Source organism: Camelus bactrianus, chromosome 7 (genome assembly GCF_048773025.1).
Source record: "Camelus bactrianus isolate YW-2024 breed Bactrian camel chromosome 7, ASM4877302v1, whole genome shotgun sequence".
In the NCBI taxonomy this organism is placed as follows: Eukaryota; Metazoa; Chordata; class Mammalia; order Artiodactyla; family Camelidae; genus Camelus; species Camelus bactrianus.
The window spans coordinates 1,560,081-1,584,116 of NC_133545.1; the positions used below are offsets into that span (position 1 = coordinate 1,560,081).

Here is a 24,036-nt window from a genome sequence, read left to right on the forward strand (position 1 = left end):
AGCTCTGGCGGAAGCAGAGCCTTAGTGAGGGGTTACTAAGCAGGTGGCGAGTGCAGGGGACACACCAGGGACAGCAGGGAGCCCCGTAAGCCAGGGCCAGGAGTGAAAGGGACTGTGCTTTCAGAAGCCAGGGGACCAGAGGCCCCGTCCACACAGCTACTTGGCATGATCTGTCTCCAGAATCTCCCAGTGGACTCCACCGGAAGCCAGAAGTCATGGGCCCAGGGAAGCACAGAGCAGTGCAGAGAAGGGTGGGGTCGGTGTGGGGAGGGTGGGCCAGGGTGTCCGAGGTCACGGAGCTGAGAGGTGCTGATGGGGCCATGGATGACACAGCCGCCTCGGGAGTGGAAAGGGGCCTCGGTGTGGACATCTGTCTTATGGCCTTGCCTGGGCGCACCCTCTGAGTGTTTGCCTCCGTCAGTAAACCACTGACGTTCTGCCCGGCAGGCAGTGTTCTCAGCTTCAAAAGATTTTACCTGAGCTTCAAGATCTCGTCCTGCTCTCAAATCTCCGATGTTCTGAGCCTCGAATCCCAAAGCACTTTCTAAATAAGGTCCATCTCGGGGGTTAAGAGGTGCAAACTATTAGGCATAAACTAAGCTGTGTTTACATACTACTGTAGAACGTGAGGAGTGTCGCCAGTGTTGTACAATAACTATGAATGGAGCATAGCCTTTAAAAATCATGACATTTGCTGTAAAAAGTTGCCTTGTGACGTCTGCCACAACTTGAATTCTGTATTTTTGACAAATTCTGGGTTTCTGATCTCTGCAAGTAAATGCTTGGCCCCCGAAAGGCTGCAGATAGTGTCATATACATTTTTTCGGCTCTGAAAACCACCATAATGCTCCGAATACATGGTAGCCACAGACCGTAATGATTGCTGGGTAACTGAGAAAACCTTCTTCTTCATTTTTGAATAGCAAGTGAAGGATGAGAAGGAAGGCCAGTTTTACCATCTTGATTAATTTTGCACTTAAAGAAAAACAGAGGCTCTCTTAAAGACAGAATTTACGGCACAAGGCACCTGGCTTCTCTTATCGCTGTTTTTCTGGGAAGTACTTTGCATCCTTTACTTCCTTGAAGAATTTGACCTTAGATCCCAAACGAGGCATGAAGGACGGCGGAGAGCGGCATCATTTCAGGGGAAGGGGAACCTGGCTGCATAGAAACGCAAGATGCAGGACAAAACCGAGGTCTCCCAGGGCTCCGCTCGGCCCCGCGGCGCCCTGGAAATGGGAGGCGAGCCCCCTCCGGACCTTGGTGACTCCGAGCAAGGAGTCACTCGTGTCACTCGTCACCCGTTACCATTAACAGAGATAGAGTGCTAAACCAGAGAGGTGGTCTCACACACCTGTGTGTGTGTGTTTGTGTTTTGATTGACGTGCTTGCGTTGGGCTTGAATCTCCGTCTGCCGCTTTCTTACTGACCTGGGCAGTGAAGGCACAGCTCCTCATTTGGGAAGTGGAGCTGACACTAGCACCGCTGTCACGGAGGTGTTTTGTACTGCACCTGCCACGCGGTAGGCGCTCGGTAGGTGTCCGCAGTTTCTGTCATGAACAGGTGAGCGACTGACTGACGTCGTTGATACAGGGCTTCAGCGACTGTGGTGTCGGATTGAACTGGAAGGAGGCTCTGTCCGGAGACCGCTTATACGTGGTTAATTCTGTGTGCGGGAACCGTGACACAATACACGTGGAGGCTGCAAGGAGGATCGGGTGGGGACGCAGGGGACCTGCCCTCTGGCCCCGGGGTGGCCCCCTGTGCCCAGTTCCTCGTCCCGTCTGGGTGGAGAGGGTCTTACCTGGATGAGGGTCCCCACCTCTATTCCCTGAAAGCACCAGGCCTGTCAGATGGTCTGTGGGAAAGGAGTCTCGTGGTCGCATACGTTTGGGAAACAGTGAACGTTTTATCTCCTACTTTGAGAACCACAGTGTCTTTAAACGCTCTGAATTAAAGAAAACTTTAATTTCCTGTAATTATTTGTCTGTCTATCCCCCCTTCTTTTAAAAATTTTTTTGTTGGGGGTGTAGGTAATTAGTTTTACGTATTTATTTATTTTCAGAGGAGATGCTGGGGACTGAACCCAGGACCTCATGCACGCTACGCCTGCGCTCTGCCACTGAGCTACACCCTCCCCCACCCCCTTAAACATTTTTTTGTGTGATGTCCTTTAACGTTCTGTGACGCTGCTTCAGAAAAAATACTTAGAAAATGCTGTACTAGGTGATCCTCCAAGGCCCTTGGGAACCTCTGTTTTCAGGTGTAACGCCAGGCGAACGCCTACTCCCGAGCCCCTGGGAGGGCGCCTTGTCTGATTTTCTCGTGCCTGCATATCCTTCTAGTGCTGCGCCGCCTCTGTGACCTTGGACTAGGCTGTTTCTAGGAAGTGGTGCTATACCATCCTCCAGTCTGTTGTTCAGATTTTGTCGAAGTATGTGTGCTGTCAGGCCCTCCAAACCAAACCTTATACAGCAAACTAGGATTGTGGAGCTGTTATGATAAATAAATGGAATAATTAATATTCTGTGAAGGAGATGAAATTGGGACACCAAATTAGCACCAGTAACCTTAGCCTGTGAATTGCAAATCCACTTGTAAAGCCTAAAATATGACCATTTAGAGCGGCAGTGGGTGATAATTACAATAATACTTACTTGGTTTTTAAGAGTCAGAATTCCAAGGGGGGAAAAGCAGTGAACCTAGTTATTAATAACCTCCTGTGGTTGGACATGCAGTTTTTAATGTTAAGGTTTAACGAGCAACCTCATTTAGTCATCTTTAAAAATTCATGGGCCACCGGCGCCTATCTGAGATCAAAATTCAAATTTTCACAAAATGTAGAGAGGGAAGTTGGCATAAGGAGGTTTAACCTTGGAGCCCAAAGTTGCCACAAAGCCTTGTTTATCCAGAACCCAGGAGCTCTGCACTCCCCGTTGCCGGTAACCCACACACTGACCAGGCGCCCTGTTACTTTTCCTCCTCAGCTGTGAAAGTCCTTGTCGGAGGTGTGAGCTCTGCTGCTGCTTCTGTTAAAGAGATCAATAGCCAGCGAGAGAGATTCAGTCTTCCCTGTGTGACTAAGAATCTTGCAGTTTGTCTGGGTCATGATTCTGAAAGCAAATTTCATTTTGTGCGTGAGGTTGCCATAGAGGTCTGGCCACGGGGACAGAGTCCTCATTCGGCCACCAAGTGGATGAGTGAACTGCACCTCCATCTGCCTGGATGGAGGATGGAGGGAATGAAAGGGCCTCGCTAACTGTGCTGCTGGCGGTCTCCGCAGGCGGGCAGGTAAAGCTCTCAGCTCCATGTTCGGCTCACGGAACTCGGTAAATGCTAGTTCTGCTTACTCTGAACTCAGATGTTAGGATGTCCATACCCACCAAAGCAATCTGCCAATTCAGTGTAATCTATCAAAATTCCAACAGCATTCTTCACAGAAATAGAACGAACCCTAAAGTGTATATGAAAGCACGAAAGATTGTGAATATCAAAAAAATAAATGGGATTATATCAAACTAAAAAACTTCTGTATGTAAAGGGAACAATCAACAAAATGAAAAAGCAACCTACTGAGTGGGAAATATTTGCAAATCATGTATCTGATAAGTGTTTAATATCCAAAATATATAAAGAACTCATACAACTCAATAGCAACAAACGAAGAGTATGATTTAAAAAAGGGCAGAAGACCTGAGTAGGCATTTTCCCAAAGAAGACATGCAAATGGCCAGTAAGTACATGAAAAAGGTGCTCAGCATCACTGATCATCAGGGAGATGCCCATCAACACCACGATGAGACAGCATCTCACACCTGTCAGAGTGGATGTTATCAGAAAGATAACAAATCAGTGTTGGTGAGGATGTGGAGGAACAGGACATTTGTACACTGTTGGTAGGAACGTAAACTGGTGCAGGTGTAGTTTGGAGGTTCCTTAAAAAACTAAACATAGAGCTACCGTATTTCCAGTGATTTCACTTCTGGGCATTTATCTGAAGAAAACAGTAATACTAACTCAAAAAGATATGTTCACCGCCGTGTTCACGGTAGTGTTACTTACAACAGCCAAGGCATGGAAACGGCCTAAGTGTCTGTCGGTGGACAAGCGGGTGAAACGTGTGCATCACAGAAGTGGCATGTAACCCGTCCCGTCTCGCTGCGCGTTCTCGCTCCTGGATGCACGGCTGCGCGCCGCGTCTCCCTGACTTCCCACCTTTCTTCATTACAGAAAATAGGTCACTGGCTCCTTCTCCTTCTGGGGATTTTGCCGCTGATGCTGCTCGGAAGCGTACGGTAGGACCCACAGTCACACACTCGGGCGGTGCCCCGACAGTGACGTCTCACGACGCCTGACGTCGTGCTCCTTGGCGTGTCCTCGGCTGGCGTGTTTTCTTCCCGGCCCTTGGTTTCTCCGTTTCTGAGGAGGAAGCACGCGTGTCCTGTCTTCTCTTCCCTCGTGTTGCATCTTTCTCGTCTTTCTCTGCTCCTTCTCCTAATTTGCTCAGGTTCACGACGTCCTGAGTGTATGCTGAGTGTGGGCTACACACTGTCTGAGGAATTTATAAGATTCTTCTTACTGTTTATGATGAAGCCGGAGCCGGACAAACACAAATGAACTGACTAATGAAAAGAAATGAGACGTACAGTCAAACCCTGACTGCACAGTTACGTCCGCTGAAACCAGAAATGTAGAAGGTGGGGAGGACTTCCTGGCAGTAGAAGAAATAAACACACATGCTTCAATCCAGCTTCTCTCGCCTTGGCCCTGGAGTTTGGACTTAGGGGAGGACAGTCAGGTTATGACTTGACATTCTCCATCCTGGTGGGGGGACGGATCCGGGCGAGGTCTGTCTGGGTCTGGCGAGGCTGTTTGCTCTGGACTGTGGAGGGTGCATCATTTCCAGATCTCCACGTCTGCCTGACTCTCTGTCAGAGCCACGTCGACACGGGTACGAACAGTCACGGCTGCCCCTGGGGCTGCGGGCCTCCCTCCCGGCTTGCCTTCTCCACTGTCCGGCGCATCCCCGAGGGGGGCCCGGTGCGTCAGCATCACGGCTCACCCCAGCGCAGGGCTGAGCGGAGTGTGAACTCTGTGTTTGCCTGACTGCTTGATGCGTCTGCAGCTGCTTTGTCCCGTACTTAGAGGTGGCCTCGTCCTCGGAAGACCCTTATGAGTCACCCTGTCACCGGGGGAAAGCTCTTCTTTGCATTTTCTGTGTCATTTGGTAATCTTTTGTTTACACGCCCATCTTTTCCCCTGGGGTGTGAGCCCCTTGAAGGCTGGCATAGCGCCTCCCACTGGAGAGCTGGTGAGAAACGTTTGTTAAAAGGATGCATCAAGGCATTTTACCAGCCTCCAGGGTGTCATCTAAAAGTCAAATGAGATAATGTGTTTGGAGGCATTTGCAATTTTATTTAAAAATCATTTTTTCCTTGAGAGGGGAAGGTAATTAGGTTTATTTATTTATTTGTTAAAGGAGGTGCTGGGGCTTGACCCAGGACCCTGTGCATGTAAACATGCGCTCTCCCACTGAGCTGCACCCGCCCCCTGAAACTTTATACAAACCTCCAGCACTCACTGAGCTCTCCCTCTGTGCCTCATGCTGTTCCAAGCACTGTGTGCTGTGCATTCACTCAGTTTTATCAACGCAGTTGACCACCTATTTCACTTAGAAAAGAAAAACCAAATACGCAAGGAGTAATTTTTTTTCTGAAATTCTAACTTTCTACAAATATAATTGTACTAAGTAATCATAGTTACTCAGACCCTATCAGGGTTTGATAAATTCTTGAGTGGTTTGCTGTGGTGGTGTTTATTATAATACATACTTTGCATATTTATTAATTTCTCTCAATTTAGAGTTTCTTGCCCTTTGTAGCATTTATTCCTCCCGGAAATAACTTTTACTTGAAAGTTTTTCTGAAAGTCATGGATTTGTTAGCGGACTTCTTTCCATCTTTATTTCTAGAGGTTAAAGAAAGTACTAAAAGAAGTGTTTATGGTTATTGATTTCTTTGAAAGTCAGTGCTGTCCAAGGGTTAAGGCATGTTGTTGAGTGCTGGGTGGAAGAGGCACAAATTTAACACCTCTGGGTCCAAGGCAAAGAGGAGTTACCGAAGGATCCGGAAGGATTTATTTGAGTTTGTCTCTAGCCCCTGATAAGCTGTGTTGAACGGATGGGACAGCCCGCAGCGCAGGGCATGAAATTCTACTTCCTAACGTAATGATTTACTGGTGTCAAGATGCTTTACAGGGGCACAGAATTATTTTTATTTACAACCCTATCACTTGGCAGATGATAAACAGTGCTGATGTGTTTCTGCTATTAGACTGACATTTTTGTTTTTAACTAGGATGGAAAATGAGTTCGCCTGAAGATCGGACTGTATACGTTAGCTATCTAGTCTTTGTGTTTTCTTCCAGTATAACCCGTTTGATACTTAGCACCTCTTGTCTGACGTCTGGCTCTTCTTTTATGGCACCATTTGGCCAATAATCAAAGAAAACTCTGCTATGATTTTTTAAAAAAGTGAACGTAATGAGGACTTTGATTTTGAACATAAGGTCAAAAACATGTCAAGTGCAGATCATCAAATTAAAAGTAACTAAATCAATAGCATTAGGAAGCTAAAAATACTTCTGTTCGATACTGAAAAACTAATAGGCCTGTGAAAGCGTAAGACGAAAAAAAGTGTTACCATAATGGAACAAATTTCAAGTAATTCAAAGCACAAATGAGAAGGAGGAGGAGGGAAAAGGAGGCAAGTCTTGCATTTAAGGTAGAAGCGTAATAAACCTGTAGAAATACCCTGACTTTTCTTTGTTTCTGAGATATTTATCAGTGGACGTTATTCATGTAGGTTGGAGACACTGAAACGTGTTCCCGCATCATCAGCAGTGGGGTGCCTGACAGCCCCGTCCCGCGAGGCCGGGCCCCAAGGCGCCCTCAGCCTGCAGGTGTCTGACCTGTAACGCTGCCTGCATCCAGATAGAACTGACCCCCCCGCCAACGCACACACACACTCACGCACACGCACACACACACGCTCACATGCACACTTTGTGTGGGAAAGCCTCCCTTCTCTCACCCTAGCCGTCCTTGGGCTTGAGACGCTGTAGCTAGTAAGTTTGAGGGGCCTCTGGGTCTAGACCTGAGTGTAGCCATGTTCTCAGTCTTTCTTTCCTCTTTTGTAAAATGGAAATACTACTTCCTTGGGTTATATTTTCTTTCTCTCCTTCCTTCCTTCCTTCCTTCCTTCCTTCCTTCCTTCCTTCCTTCCTTTCTTTCTTTCTTTCTTTCTTTCTTTCTTTCTTTCTTTCTTTCTTTCTTTCTTTCTTTCTTTCTTTCTTTCTTTTCTTTCTTTCTTTCTTTCTTTCTTTCTTTCCTCTTTCTTTCTCTCTCTCTCTTCCTTCCTTCCTCCCTCCCTTTTTTTCTTTCTATTGTCCTTTCTTTCTTTCTTTGCCTTTAATTAATTAATTAAGGTATAGTTGACTTAAAATATTAAACTAGTTGCAGGTGTACAACATAGTGACTCAGAGCTTTTATAGATTCTGTTCCATTTAAAGGCACACAGTAGTGGCTGCATATGCCAGTGCTGTACCGTAGATCTTTGCAGCTTATTTGTTTTAGACTTAGTAGTTTGTTCCTCTTGACCCCCTCACCCATCTTGCCCCTCCCCCTTCCCTCTCCCCACTGGTAACCACTGGTTCTCTGTATCCGTGAGTCTCTCTTTTGTTATATTCATTTGTTTGTTTTATTTTTTAAAATTCCACATATAAGCTATAACATACAATATTTGTCTTTCTCTGTCTTATTTTGCTAAACATAATACCCTCCAGGTCCATCCATGTTGTTAAAAATGGCAGAATTTTCTTCTTTTTTAATGGCTGAGTAATATTTCATTGGGCAGACGTACCATATTTTGTTTGTACATTCATCAGCTGGTGGACTTTTGGGTCATTTCCACCTTTTGGCTATTGTGAGTAGTGCTGCTGTGAACATTGATGTGCAAAGATTTTGTTCTGAGGCCCTGTTTTCAGTTCTTTTGGGTATATAGCTAGGAGCAGAATCACTGAGTCATATGGTGTTTCTATATTTAGCTTTTTGGGAAATTGCTAAATTTCTTCCCACAGCAGTTGAACCATTTCACATTTCCTCCAGCAATAGGTGATGGTGGTCTGAAAGATTTCCAAAGGAAGGTTTGAGACAATTGTATCTGTTCTGGGGACAGACTCTGAGAAAGAAGGGCTGGAGGAGGGGATTTGAGGGTGGTTTACCAGCTGAGGCTGGGAGTTGGTCCCTTTTAAAGGCCCCCATGTGTCTGTGGAGCGGGGAGAAAGGAGGTGCCCAGGAAGACGCTTGTTTATGACCAGGCCGCCTCTTGAGGAGCACGAGCGAGTGCGCCCTGCTCAGTGCTTGTGTGCTGCTGCCACCCCGCCCACCTCCTATTCTGGGCCTTCGTCCCCAGTGGTTCTCCACTCGGCCGCTGCAGCTGGCCCTCCAGTGGCCACCGTCCTGCGGCTCTGTCCTCGTGGCCCGTCAGGACTTTGTCTGCTCTTCTGCTCCCCGCCCTGGGGCTCCTGGGGTGGATAACTCAGTGGTAATTGACCTGTTGTCCTGACTCTGGATTCTCCTCTGTGTGTGATCTGCTCTCAAGGGTGGTACCTGTGGGGCATGGACTGACGCAGACTCACCCTGGGCCTGGGACACGCAGAGTGTGTGTCCTCCACTAAGGCAGTGGCAGTTGGGGAGGGGAGGGGCTGTGGGGTTGTGGAGAGCCCCAGAAAATGCCTGCCTTGTTTCTCCTTGTCTCTAGGGCACAAAAGGGACACCATCTTGTGGGCCCTCTGTCCCAGCCCACCCTCCACAGTCTCCCAGCCCGTGCTGTCTTCCCCAGTCTAGAGGGTGCATGGGGCCCTCGGTAGGGGGGCCAGCATGGCCTCAGTGTGAGAGTGAGCAAATGTCGGCTCCTTCACGATAATAAATCCTCAGCCTTAAACCACTGGTTTAGCCAAGGTTCTTAGTTGACAGCAGTAGAAGTTATGACCATTTAAAATCAGAAAAAAGGGAGGAATTATTGGAGAGATGTGGTGGTGGGGTTCCCAAGTTTGACTTAAGGGACGGAGGTGCAGTGGTCCCAGGGGTCTGAGGAGAGGAGTCACAGAGCAATCCCATGCAGGGCCCCCCTCAGCGGAAACGCAAGACCGGCCAGACACGGCCCCGTCTTCCTCGTGGCCAGGTCCCTCACAGGGAGCTCTCAGTCTCTACCAGGACTGGGGTGGGGAGGGGTGGGGGTCCAGCCCTCCTGTCTAAACCCTCCTCCAGGTTCCAGAGCAGGCAAGGGGGTGGGGGCAGGGTGCTAGACGGAGACAGATGGTGACGGGTCACTGTAAACATGTTTACAGCGTGTTGTCCTTGAGGAAAGATCAGACTACCGGAGTGCCTGACACCTTGACGCTCTCAGGAGAGGACTGTCTTGACTGATGGAGTGGACCCGGATCACTCCCCTCTCACTTAGACGGCCACCTTCCTCTCACGAAGATTCTTACCGTGTTTGGATGGAGAGGACAGTTACATGTCTTGGCTTTAAAGCCCTTTCTGTAGAGCTGTAAGAAAAGGCGAGTCAGTGAGCAGGATTAAAACAAAACGCTGTGTGCTTAGGCTGCCCAGTCACGTCAGCGACGGCGTTGGTGGCTGCCCTACGGCAGCGTCGGACAGAGTTATAAACAAGGAGTGCTGATGATAAAGAAGTTAGACAGACGAAAATAAGGTTTCCCAGTTTGGTAGTTCTGACCCGAAATGACTGAGCGTTACGCGTGGTCACCGATGCTAAGGAGAAAGGCTCGTTACGGCCGCCGTCTCTCTGGGGTCCTGCTCGTCCAGCTGTTCTGGTCTGGGCGCCAGAATCTTTACAGAACGAGTTGTGTGTGCCCCGTCTGGCTCAGGTGCCTGCCCGCGACAATGCCAGGGCAGGAACGCCGGGAGGGCAGCGCGGGGCCGGTGGGGCCGGGCCTGCGTGGTGGGAGGAGGCTGAGTTGTGACAACCGCGAGGTCAGTGGGGCGCGCGCGGGGTGCTCACCTGTGCCGGGCACTGCTCTAGGACTTTTCTGTGCCTTATAACATGAAGTATTATTAGCACTCCCACTTCTTAGAGGGAAACTGAGGCACAGACAGAGGAGCTTCCTGAGCTTACACAGTTCGGAGGTGCAGGAGCCAGGCTTCATGGACCCCCAGGGTCTGGGACCTCAGCCAGACCCCGCTGGAGCCCCGCCGCCGCGCTTTGTGACCGCTCTCCCGTGGGAGCCTTCTCTTGGTGGCGGTGGCTTTTGTGGGGCGCGCCCTTTAAGGACTAGGAGGCGCCTTATGGCGGGCGATTTGAAGACTCAAACATACTTTTCAGTTTTCTAAACCTTATATCTCAAGCATTTGCACTAATGTTTTTACCTCTAAATTATTATGTAAACAAACATAATACCCTGGATCTATTTCTTGGGAAAAACAAATGTAATGGAAACAAAATTGTTGGTAATTCTGGGAAAACATCTAGGGTCCCAGCTTAATGAAATTTCCATGAAAGAAGCCCACCGGGGAGATCTGGGAACTGCATGCCCACCTCCTCAGCCCAGCCCGTGTGCGCTCTGCTGGGCGTCGGGGACCACAGTCATCTTTTAATTTGGTGCCCTAGGTCCTACTGTCCTGTCTTGAACACTGTGCTGGGAGTTATGAGGGCTACCCAGTTAAGCACTGCTCTCCACTTCAAGGAGTGTATAATCTTAGAAGTAGAAAATTCTCGCATCTGAAAAATTGAAGTGGATGAGACTGGTGGAGACAGTAAATGCCCTGGACTTTGAGAGGATGGAAAAGCTCCCTAATGGAGGGAGGTATTGATCTGGACCTTGTAGGATGGGAATGAGGCTAAGTGAGCAGGCAGATGACTGTTACAGGAAGGAGGACAGCAAGGGTGGGATGCGGAGGACCCTGGAAAAAAGCCCCAAGTGGGGACACATCCTGCATTATAAGAGAAGGGCTCTTCGGGCTGAGAAGAGTGGTATAAATATGAGTCTAGCATTAACGGTTTGGATGACAGGCAGGTCTCTAACAAGGAAACTAGAATGTGCACAGTAACCAGCGGCTGTAATTTAAGCATGAAACACACCGGAGGGACGGCGGCAGGGATGGGAAGGACAGGAAGGAACAAACAGAAGAGACAGTTGAAAGGGACACGTCATGGAGTCGCTGGCTACAGAGACAAAGGTGGGGCATTTTAATTCAGAAATGCTTGTGGTTTGCTTTCGATGTGTAAAGAACTATCTTCACCATGTTGAGATCTGAAAACAGTGACTCAGATTGACCTCCGTATCTTTGCAGCCACAGAATCAGGGTGAGATAAATATGCAACAAGTACAAGCTTTGGAATGTGGGGGACCCGCTGGTCCACGCAGTAGAGATGCTCCAGTTAACGGTGGCTTGGGAGGGAGGATGCTGTGTGGAGTTCCAGTTGTTCTGAGCATGGTTTTATTGGGCGAGTCAAGAAGTGGATGGAGGTGTGAGGCTGGAGGCTGGATGACTGTTTAAGGACTTGAGACAGAGATTTGCAAGCCACCCTCAGGGAGCTGTTGTGAAACTGTGTGATAAGTTCTTTGATCAAAAATTTATAGGAAGCCACGCCGAGACAGAACGTTGGGAAGGTCCAGGGCTCTGGGCGGGGAGGAGGGAGAGGGCCGGAAACAGGTGGGGAACTTTGGAGGGGCCAGTGGCTGGAGGTGTCTCAGGAGTGAGCGTGGCCTCCAGGCCCTGCTGGTCAAGGAGAAGGGTCCTGAAACCTTGGACTCTGGCAGGGAGGAGGTCCGTCAGGACCAGCTTGCGGGAGCACTAGGAGGGAACGTAGACGACAAAATGAGAATTTGTGCAACAGCTGCTTCTCAAGTGCAGACTGTTCTGATATTTGGAATGTGACAGTGATTAACGTAGCAACTCCTCTGTGCAGGAAACTCAGAGATTTGCACAAATAACCATAATAGAGGGCATGCGGGGAGGAATGATGGGGCAAGGAGAGGCTGTTGGTGTTCAGAGGGGGGAAATACTGCTTCCAGCTTGGGAAGTTCAGAGGGTCCAGGTGGGAAGGAGGGTGAAGAGGATGAGAAATGTGCCAGGTTTGGGGAAGAATGGGTCAGGGATTGGTAGATTACTAGGATTCGAACATCTAGAGATGGCAAAATAGGATTTGATTGATTGATTGATTTTGAAGTGTAGTTGATTTATAGTGTTGTGTTAGTTTCTAGTGCACAGTATAGTGGTTCAGTTATACATACATCTGTATATTTTTTTTATCAGATTCTTTTTCATTATAGATTATTATAAGATACTGAATAAAAGTCCCTGTGCTGTACAGTAGGACCTTGTTGTTTATCTGTTTTATATAAAGTAGTGTATCTGTTAATCCCCTAATTTATCACCTCCATCCTCCACCTTTCCCCTTTAGTTGCCATAAGTTTGTTTTCTATGTCTGTGAGTCTGTTTCTGTTTTGTAAATAAGTTCATTTGTGTCATTTTTTTAGATTCCACATGTAAATGATATTGTGTGATATTTGTCTTTGTCTGACTTACTGCACTTAGTATGATAATCTCTAGGTCCTTTCATGTTGCTACAAATGGCACTATTTCACTCTTTTTTATGGCTGAGTAATATTCCATTGAGAGAGAGAGAGAGAGCGCGAGAGAGAGTGTGTGTGTGTGTGTGTGTGTGTGTGTGTATACATATACATATATCTATACATACCACAACTTCTTTATCCGGTCATCTGCTGTTGGACATTTAGTTTGCTTCCATGTCTTGGCTATTGTAAATAGTGCTGCAAAATAGAATTTAACAAAACTGGATCAGAAGGGGCAAATAACTGAGGGTTGAAAACAATAAAGATGTATTATGATTACCCAAAAAGTAGATGTGTGAAAGACAGGAATGAATAAGCAGGCTGAAAAGGGTCAGATTGTGGAGGGTGCTGGCTAGCAGCATAAATGTACTTTATAAGTAAGCAATGTGGGGTTTTACACACATACACCCACACACACTCACACACACACTATAGTTTTATTGATGTATAATTTACATAAACTACAACTTGTACATTTAAATATACTGTTCACTGAATTTCATTAAGTGAGGTCATGCAACTACCTCCATAATAAAATTTTAAAGTACTTTGACCCCTGCCCCCCATCTTCTTCATTCCCTTTTGTAGTTCCTTCCCCAACTTCAGCATCTGGCAACTACTGATCTGTGTATAGTTTCACCTTACCTAGAATTTCATGTAAACAGAATCAGACAGTGTGTGGTCTTTGGTATCTGGCTTCTTTCAGGAGCATAATGTTTTTGAAATTCATCCATTTGCTGCATGCATTAGTAATTTATTCCCTTTTCTTGCTGGATAATGTTTCATTGCATGGAAGTACTACGTTTTGTCTAGCTATTCACCAGTTGATGGACATTTGGGTCCATCAATTTTTGGATATTATGAATACTTCTATTATGTGCATCCACATGAAAGTTTTCATGTGCACCTATTTCTTCATTTTTCTTGGGTAGATTCCTAGAAGCAATATTAATGAGTCTGGTTAAGTTTATTCTTATTTTAATAAGAAATTGCCAAACTTTTTTCCATTTTCTACACCCAGCAGTGATGTGTGTGTATTATTTCATCACTTTTGCTAAAGGTTTATAAATTTTATTGCTATTTTCAAAGACCCAGTTTCATTTCATTGATTTTTATCTACCACTTGACTATTTTCATTACACTTATTTCTGCACAATCCTAATAACTCTTTACTTCTTACTCTGGGTTTAATTTGTTCTTATTTTTCTAGATTCTTAAAGTGCAATTTTATGTTACTAATTATAGACTTTATTCTTTTGTAATACAAACTTTTAGTGATGAATTTCCCTCTAAGCACTGCTTTAGCTGCACTTCCCAAAGTTTGGTATGGTGTATTTTCATTTTCATTTTGTTTAAGCTATATTTTTCCTTATGACTTATCTTTTGACTTATTGATTATTTATAAGTATCTTGTATACTTTTTACATGTTTGGGTATTTACCGGAGTGTTTTTTCTGTTATCAATTTAAGATCTAATTACATTGTGGTTCGAGAACACACTCTTTATGATTTCAGTCTTTTAATCATTGAGTCTTGCTTTATGAACCAGCATATGGTCTTTCCTGGTGAATGTTCTATGTGTGTTTGAAACAAAGGCGTGTTTTGCTGTTGTTGGGTGGGAATGCTTTACAGATGTTGATTGTTTGATAGTGTTGTTTAAATCTGTACCCTTACTGGTTTTCTGTCTACTTAATCTATGAATTATGGAGAGAAAACCAGTAAAATCTCTAGCTGCAACTTATCTCTCAGTTCTGTCAACTTTTGCTTTGTGTGTTTTGGAGCTCTGTGGTTTGGTGCATATAAGCCTAAATCATTATATGTCTCTCTGTAGCATCTCATCATTATGAAATGTACCTTCTTGTCTTGAGTAATAGTCTTTAGCTTTAAAACTATTTGATATTAACACAGCCCATGTGTAAAGTTTGCATATTTTTTCACTTTCACCATCTTTGTATCTTTGAGTTTAAAGTGTGTCTCATGTGGTGAGCATATAATTTTCACTTTTAGATCCAGTCTGATCATCCCTGCCTTTTTATTGGAGTTATCAGCAAATTTATATTTAATGTAATTATTGACATGGTTGGATTCATGACTGCCATTTTGTTCTCCTGTTCTTCCTTCTTTTGTGTTAAATATTTAAATAGAGCATTTTAATATTTTTACTCATTTCTTACCTATATTTCTTTGCCTGCTTTTCTTTTGTATTATTTGTGGTTGCTTTAGAGGTTACATAGTTATTTTAAATTCATTACAGTCTACTTCAAATTAACATGGATTTCTTCTAGTAAAGTATAGGTACTTTGCACTGGCATAGCATGTAGAATTAAGTATATATACACACATATACATGTACATATAAACCTACAAACACACACACTATATATATATTTCTGTATGTTAAAATCTATCAACATAATTTTTAAAAATTTTATTTTTTATTGAAGTGTAGTTGATTTACAATGTAAATTTCAGGTGTACAGCAAAGCAACTCATGTTGTATGTATAGGGGGGATTTACCAGAATATTTTGTGTGTATGTGTATACACACACACACACACATATTTTCAGATTCTCTTCCACTATAGCTTGTTACAAGAAGTTGAATATAGTTCCTTGTGCTATACAGTAGGTCCTGGTTGTTTATCTATTTTACGTATAGTAGTTAAACACATAACTTTTTTTTTTTTTGCTTTAAACACTGTTAAAATTAATAGATGAAAGAGAAGAAAGGTTTTTTTGGGTCTGTTTATACACTATTTACCGTTTCTGGTGTGCTTCATTCTTCTCTGTGAGTCTGAGTTACTATCTGGTGTCATTTTCTTTCATCCTGGAGGACTTCCTTTATCATTACGTGTAGTGCAGTTTTGATAACAAATTCTTTCAGTTTTGTACATCTAGAAATATCTTTATTTCACTACCATTTCTGAAAGGTGATTTAACTGAGTATAGAATTCTCAGTTGAGAGTTTTATCCTTTCTTGCACTTTGAATGTCATTCCAGTATCTTCTGGCCTCCATTGTCTGTGGTGAGGAATCAGCTGTACATGTGTCTCTGTTCCTGTGTGTGATGCATCATTTTTCTTTTGTTCCAGAGCTTCCTTCTGTCTTTGGCCTCCAGCAGTTTGACTACTGACTGTCCAGGTGTGCTTTTCTTATTGTTTGTCCTTCTTGAGTTTGGTGAACTTCTTGGATCTCTAGATTAATGTTTTCACCAAATTTGGGGAGTTTTTTTTTAAAAATATTTCAAATAAATTTTCTTCCTTTTCTCTCTCTGCTTCTGGGACTCTAACTGCACATATGTTGGTTCATGTAATGTTGTTCCACAGGCTCTGTGGAGCTATTCATTCTTCTTCAATCATTTTTCTATCTGTTCTTTGGACTGAGTAATTTCTGTTGATCTTCCTTCAAGGTGACTGAGTATTTTCTTTTGCCACCTCATATCTGCTGTTAAGTTCATCTAGTGAATTTTTAATTTTTATTATTATAACTTTTAGCTCTAACATTTCTTTTCGGCTCTATTTTGTAGTTTCCATTTTCCCACCGTTCCTTTGCTGTTCACTTAATGCTCAGCACATTTTCCTTCAGTTTTTTGAACCTATTTTCCTTTGGTTCTTTGAACATATTTATAGCTTCTTAAAAGGTCTTTGCTAAATTCAACTTTTGGTCCACTTGGAGTCACTTTCTATAATTGTTCTTTTTCTCTCCTGAGTATGGGTTACACGTTTCTATTTTTTGCATATCTTATAATTTGCATTTGAAAACTGACATTTTAGATAATACCTTGAAGTGACTGCGATTCTGCTTGGTTCCACTGAGGGTGAAGGCAAGTAACCTGCCTGTCTCTCTAGCAATGTATGGCCAGGAATAGCTCTGCTCAGGGTTTTGGTTTTCTTGGGTGTTCTGGCCTGGCTCCCTGGAGGCCTCCGTGTGCCTGACAGCTTAGCCGTCAGCCACCGAGCAGGGTGGAGGTTACGCTCGATGTTCTACAGGGAGGGTTCCACTCCCTGCCACTTGGGCTTTGTGTGTGCACCGAGGGAGGCATTCAGAGGCGCAGCAGTTCACAAATGTTCCACGGTTGTGACTTCTTCAGACCTCCCTGGCGCCCCCCACGTGCATGTGTAGTTTATCTGTCGGCTTGTATGACCTTCTCTTAGCAGCCCTCTGGCTTGTCTGCTTCCACGATGTCCCTCCCTGTCCCCTGCTCTTCTAGCTGCTTTGCCACTGACCTGAGCCAAGTCCACCGCTTCTGACTGTGACACTGCGGGTCCCCCCACCTGACCTGGGGGGAGGAGGGGCAGGGATGCCCCCCAGCAGGAAGGCAGGTAGATTTTCCCCAGGTAGACAGCCCTCAGGTTGTCCCCACCCTGGGTTGTTTTCAGTGCCCCGGTGCCGTAAAGGGGCAGTGGGGCCAGAGGCGAGGATGGAGCAGGAGAGGACAGCTGGGAGTGATGTGTGTGGGGTTTAGCTCCCGGGACAAGTGGAGGACTGACAAAACCCCAGCTGAATTGTTAGACGTTAGAAAGGTGGCTGCGGCGAGGCAACACCAACATGCAGGGAAGAGGGGCGGCGAGTGCGCTGTGGAGGCGGGGCTCCGGCGGGGCTGTGGGCGGGGCATCTGGCGGCGCTGTGGGCCGGGGGCAGCGCTCCCTGGGCGGTCAGAGCCCAGGCGGGGGGAAACCTGCGTGGGGCACAGTCTTGGGTCGTGCCCGGGCTTTCCGGTGTCACGTCTGAGGCCGCGCAGTGTCTGCTGGGTGGACTGTGGCAACACAAGAGCTGCTCCGAGGGCCGCCCGGGCGCACGGCTGGCTGCCTGGCCGAGGGAGCTGGAGCGTCTCGGTGGGTGTGGATGTGCGTGTCGGCCTCCCCCTCCCCGAGAAGGCTCACTTTTCCCTTCTGAGAAGGAAGAGGGGAGACTTCGTGTTAGTTTTTGTCCAACCCCCAGAAGTAGCTGTGTGGACAGCGGGAGAGCAGGGATGTGAATGGCCCAGTTGGAACTGCTGATCTGGACCAGGGAGCAGCATGACCTTGACCAGGTGGAGCAGTGAACCGTCAGGAGGCTGACGTCAGTGATGCGTGGACTCATGTGCGGGCGGGCGGGCGTGTGAGCCGGTGGGGAGCGGAGGTGACTGGGGGTTTCCAGCCCTGGGATTCTGCCACCGGCTACGTGACCTCGTGAGCCGTGCTGGTCTGAGGGCAGCAGTTTCTCCGTCGCCCCCCGAGACTGGGCTCAGCAGGAACGACCTGCCCAGGTGCCTGCGTTATCACGGTTCCGGCGGTCTGGTTGGGAATATTTATCTTAACCAGCTTCTAGATTCTTGTACTAATAGCTTCTTTGATGTATGTGCAAAGAAAAGGCTGCCTCAGCCTCGGATACTTCTGTTACATTCGTGATCAAAGCTTGAGATTTAAGTAAACCCTTTTGGCAGTGTTCAAGACGCCTTCTTCTTATGCGACTTCCTGCCTCTCGTGAAGGGTGTTATAATAATACTGTGGGGCTGGCACAACCAGGCTTACCTGTAGGAGGCCACAGAGTCACCTGCTCAAAATTATCTCCCATTCCTACGTGCGCTGGTACCTGGAACTCCACCCTTAGAACTGTGTCTGTAGGGTTAAGGTGTTACATTGCCAGGATTCGTTTGTAAAACCTCAAATACTTCCTGGAAATGATGATGAGCAGCACTCCTGGCACAGTAGCGGGAACGCCTTCATTTTCACACTTCTTCATCCTGGGGGGCATCTTTGATCAGAGGGAGGGTGATTGCTTGTCACAGGAAGTGTCAAGGTCTTACAACTGGTCTACCTGTGTCCCTGGGCCCTGCCTCCACTCTGCCCCCAGCACACCTGCCGGCTCAATCTTCTTCTCCTCAAGCTGCAAAAACCAGAAACCCATTCAAGCGAGCTATAGTTAAAATGGGAAGGGTGTTTATTTAAGGAGCTGGAGAAGCCAAAGACAGGGAATGAAGAACAGCTGGGTCTCACCACAGCTGGAAGTGAGTTGCCAACAGCAACCACTGCGGCTGCTGTCACGTCTCGGTTGCTTTCCTCTCATTCGGTGGACGGCTGCCCTGCCTAAGCGCAACCAGCCCCACCCGGTCTGGAGGCTCTTACAGCCCCAGTGCCCTTTACTCACTGCCTCACTCTCTCTGTGTCTCTTGGCCCAAATTTCTGAGGATATTCTGAACAACTCAGCTCGACATGGTTTGGGAAAAGTCCTGGCACCAGGTGATCCTTTCAGTAGCTGTGCCAGGGAGGGTGGGGTCCTGGGACTAATTGCCCTCCCACCCCCTCCCCCAGACTAGGAGGGGATTCCCAGAGATGCGGGATGGGTGGGGCAGGCAGGCTCTTATGCACATTGAGCCTGTTCTGATCATGTCATTCATTTGCACAAAAAATTTCAAAAAAAAATTCCCATTTCTTACAAGATTCTCCATGATCTGGCCCACCTTCTAACCTCACCCACTGCTTTTCCTTTCACGCACTGTACTCTGTCCAGTCACCCTCGCCTCTCTGCTGCTCCTGTTGTGCTTAGCCCTTTCCTGCCCCAGGACCTTTGCACCTGCTCCTTCCCAGGCTCTTCACTCTTCCCTCTGTTAGCTGCGTGTCCTCCCCCCACCTCCTTAAGGCCTTTGCTCAGAGTCTGTCTTCTTGTCTTGGTGAGTCTTGTCCCGAGCACCCTGACCCCTGATACACTGTGATGAGAGGGCCACGTCACCTCCGGGGCAGTCTTCTCTGAAATGCATAACCCCTGCCCGACTCTGAGAACCAGTTCAGACAACCCACACCGAGGTGTGGACCGCCAGGGTGACAGAGACCCAGGAGGCCTGAGGAGATGTGGGTACCGGGTGGGGTCCTGGAGCAGAAGGGGCCACCAGGGACCCCTGCACGAAGTCTGGGGGTCTACGAGTAGGAGTGGCACTGGGTTCTTAGTTGTGGCAGCCGCCACGTGGTGCCGTAGGGGAGGCTGGGTGCAGGGCTCTCAGCCTGAAGGAGAGCTCTGTCATTAGGCAGGTGTGCATCTCCACGTCCTTGGCGCGCTTTCTGCGGCTTCCCACCTGTACAGTTTTCTATGGCATTTATATTTTTCCTATAGCATTTTTTTTAATACTTATTTTTATTTTCATATTTCTGTAAAATTTATATTTTTATATTTTTCTATAGCATTTATTTTTTCTACAGCATTTATTTTTTAATACTTATTTTTAATTTTCATATTTGTATAGCATTTATCTTTTTTTTCTATAACATCTGAGCCTGGTGTATTTCACTAATTTCACCACTGTCTGTCTTACCTGTTCGAATGTGAGGCAGGGGTTTGGGTTCCCAGGAGGAGGTCAGTGACTGGGGTACAGTCAGTGCTAGCAGGTACAAGGGCAATGGGCGAGGAAGTCTGCGATCCTCATCTGGCGTCGAGGTGCTCCGCTCCCCCTCCACCGTGTTTCCTGCCGTGTGTGCCATGCTGGGTGGGGGGCTGTTGCCCCTCGATGCTCGCGCTGCCCACCTGGTCTGGCAGGCTGTGTCCCTTGCCTGCAGAGCACTTCCAACTCTCTCCAGCTTCCAGATCAAATGTCACTTCCTCAGGGAAGCTGTCTCGTAACCGCCCCAGACAGAGAGGGTTTCCGTTCTCCATTCTCAGGGGCAGCCCCTTACTTGGCGGGCCTCCCGCTTCCCGACTCCCTCGGCCTGGTGGTGGTCCCAGTGCAGCTGGACTGTCACTCCCTCCGGAGCCCACGTGGCGTGGACACATGGCAGCTTGCTGTCAGCGTCTGTTGTGTGGACTCCGTGTGATCCACGAAGTGTTCATGCTGAAAGCAAACATCAGATTGTGCCAAGTCACCTTTTCTGCCTGTGGGCCGTGGAGGCTGAGAAGGTCAAGTGAAGACGTCGGTTATGAGGCTCACGCTCTTGGCCACCCCTTCCCGTCTCCTCGTTTCCAGGGTCAGGCCAGCGGCTGAAGGACTGATGCTTTGTGAGCGCAGCTGGGGCCAGCTTTCTCTGGGGTTGGAAGGTACATTTGTAAACATACCTGTAGCAAAAAATGATGGCTCTAGGAATGTACAAGGCAGGCGAACAAGGAAGAGAGGTGGCACGTGCAGCTGTGGTTGACATTTGAAAAAAGGACGTGGCTTCTGTTAAAACATGGAAGGTTGATACTGCCTTGGGTGATAGCGAAAAAAACGAGCGCCTTGGAAGTTGCTGTGTGAGCCAAATGTGAAGAAATAAATTGGGCCCTGACCTTCCCACGTCCCCAGATCCTGACCAAGCGACAACCACATGGAGAGCCTGTGAGATTCATAAGTTTCCTAAAATCTCAGGGTCGGTGAGGCCCTTGAGGATGGGGCACCCGGTCCAGCTTCTTGTCTGGACGCGAGCCCGCCTCTGCTTGGGCAGCTCTGTTGATGGGAAATCTGAAGTACGTCCTTCACGTCCCAGAGCAGCCGTATTTGTTCCCAGGCTCTGGTGGGGGTTTTGCTGAATCCCACGCGTGAGCGGCTGCCTCAGTCCTGGCAAGTCGGGTGACCTGTGTATGTGGGGAGGAAACAGCCAGCAGGTCCCTCCTTCACTCTCACTTAGTGTGAGCTGGCAGGTTCTGCAAGCCCCGTTTGTGGGCATAAACATTCATTTCCTCCCTGCAGGAAGCCAAGCTGGCGCCTTCGTGACATACTCCTTGAGACTTTTACCTGGATGACCCACTTGGTTGGATTTTTCTTCAGTCATGTATTTTTCATATTTTAACACTGGCTGAGAACGTGGGCGTCACGTGACGCTCTTTGCTGGGATGGAAACATGTGGTTGATAAGACGTCCTGTGGTGGAAGGTCTGGAACGGACTAGAAGGGCTGTGCTATCTTGGATACGCTGGTTTTACTTGTCCTAAAGAAGAGTGTGTGGTTTGCATATTCATTTCCTGGACAAAATGACAGGGTTCTTGGAAAGGCCACTCCTTTGGATATTTGATCACTTCGCTCGGAAAGATGGGGATTCACAGGGTGTGGACTGCAGATGCTCCTCCAGCCAGGAGACCAGGTCTGTTTAACTGGACACGTTTGATTTGACTTGGGAAGGGTCGCGGGTCCTCAAGGACTTTATAGTTGAGTGCCTACCAGGGAGCGGAGAGCGGGGGCCAGAAGTAACAGAAATAGGAAGCGTGGCTGGTGGTTTCCATGGGGGATTCACAGGACATTTAGAAAGTTCTGACTCCAACATGGACCTTAGGGACCAGCGTGAGGCCAAGATCCAGCCAACAGCCATGATGCTCTGCTTGCTTCATTAATTGTGAGATTAAAAATAAGTTACTACCTTGGAGAAGGCACTTTGTACAGGCAGAGAGACAGCCCTTCTCTCGGCTGGCCTCCCAGTGACAGAAAGCAAGCTCACATCCATTTTCATTATCCGTCTCCAGATGTGTAAGCCATCAGAATGCACCTGGAATTTTAGAAGCTTCCAAACCGCTCTTCCGACACAGAGGGGGAACACATCCTTGCCAACTTCTCCCCAGATCATCTTTAGACAAAACCATGCTTTTGGGGGTTAAGGCCATAGAGAGGAGTCGGCCTTATTAACTGCTTGTTCTTTTTGATACATCGGGGTTTCTGTTTGCCATCAAAGTTACCTTGAGGGTTTAACTGGGGCGCCGTACCGGCGGCACACAGTGGGGCGCCTGCGATACTGAGTGTCGGTTTCCTTTTTGCAGTCGACTCTTCCGAGTTCCGGCAAAGGCGAGGTCGGTGGGCCACGCCGTGGCCACAACTTACAGCAGAACACGCTTCATCCACGAAGGTGGACACCAGACACTTTCCAGCGGGGCAGCTTTTCTAGAAGAAGCTGAAAATGATAATGCAGTGCTCTAAGGTAGGATGGAAGTGGTTTTTAAACAACTAAACAATCTTTTGTTGCCGTGCAGTTAATTTACAGTGTTAGTTTCAGTGCACAGCAAAGCGATTCAGTTAGACGCACGTGCACATAGGTTTTCTTTTCAGTCTTTCCCACTGTACTGAAGGGTCTGGATTAAAATCACTGTGCTCCTTCAGGATGAAGAGTGTCATAGTGGAAATACTGTTCATGGGGACTGGTTAGATCTGGGGATTTTGGGTAAACACGCTCTTCTTTGGAAAAGACCTTAGTATGTAGTGATTGGAATGTTGGTGGAAAGGGGAGCCTTTGTGTTTATTTAGCAGACTTTTGGGATGTGAGACACACACACACACACACACACACACGGACATGATCACCATAGTAAGTCTAGCGACCGTCATCCTCTCACAGCCCTGTTTGTCTTTTCTTGTGATGAGAACTCTGAAGATTTACTCTCGGGGTGGGGCAGAGTGTAGCTCAGTGTTAAAGTGTGTACTTCCCATGCATGAGGTCCTGGGTTTGAACCCTAGTATTTTCATAAAAAAATTAAAATAAACTTAATTACCTCTCACAACTTCCCCCCAAAAAATTATAAAAAGATTTAAAAAAATAAATTAAAAAAAGATTTACTTTCTTAGCAGCTTTCAAGTGTGCAACCCCATATCGTTAACTGTAGTGTCAAAGGACCTGGTGTTTAGATGCAGTGGAGAGTCAGGCAAACCTGCGTTGTTTGGGACAGTGTTTCTAAAACACGGCAAGCAATTAAAAAATACAGGTAAAGCGCTACGAGTAAGGTGCAGACGCCATGTGTGAGGGGGTGTGCGTGGGTGTGCACACGTGTGTGTGTGCGCACGGCCCCCCCCCCGCACTTCCCAGGCAGGAAATCCAGGGAGAGCGTGTCAGCAGACAGCACGGCAAGCGTCCGCCTGCTCCGTCCCAGGCGTCTTTCTAAAGCGAGTTCGGCCTCCGTCTTCTCCTCTTCGTGTTCCTTTGCTTAATTGCAGGTGATGAGTCAAAAAGCCCTCACCTGTCCTCGCCATGCTTTCATCTTCCGCAGACAAAGCAGGCTGGGCTCGGGCTTGATCTGTGGTGCGCTCAGGCCCGAGCATTAAAGGGGCTGGATCGCCCTCAGGCTTTTAAGGGGTTTTTTGGGGGGTTAAATTGATGAGCATGTATAATAAATTGAAGCTTTGTTGTTTGGCAGATTTTTTTATTTGTTATTCTTTTATCAGTTCAGAGACTGGGGGAGTGCGTCCTGGTCCCTCCCATGTCTCAGATCTGCCTGGAGATTTGTAATTGACTCGGATGGGCTTTGATATTACAAATATTTTTGTATGTTTCTGCTTCTCAAATAATAACCCTAAATCCAGGTATCCGGGTGTCTGGATATGCGGTGTTTAAAGTCATAGCACAGTTTGCGCTGGGCCCGGTGGACTGACGTCCTTGTCTGCATCTTTGTGCAGAGGGCTCAGACCCTGAAGTGAGGGGCTGTCCCCACCTGTGCCGACCTTCCCGGCACCCTCGGGGCAC

At 47.3% G+C, this 24,036-nt stretch overlaps 1 long non-coding RNA gene across 1 annotated transcript in view; it reads left to right on the forward strand.

Moving 5' to 3' along the window:
• The window catches only part of LOC105075218 (uncharacterized), a 103,063-nt gene extending 80,566 nt beyond the window's left edge, over positions 1 to 22,497 (forward strand). Inside the window, exon 6 of the long non-coding RNA XR_006727650.2 lies at positions 22,346 to 22,497. This is a non-coding gene — a long non-coding RNA (uncharacterized LOC105075218). The remainder of the gene's footprint in view (positions 1 to 22,345) is intronic.
• Positions 22,498 to 24,036: the final 1,539 nt, after the last annotated feature.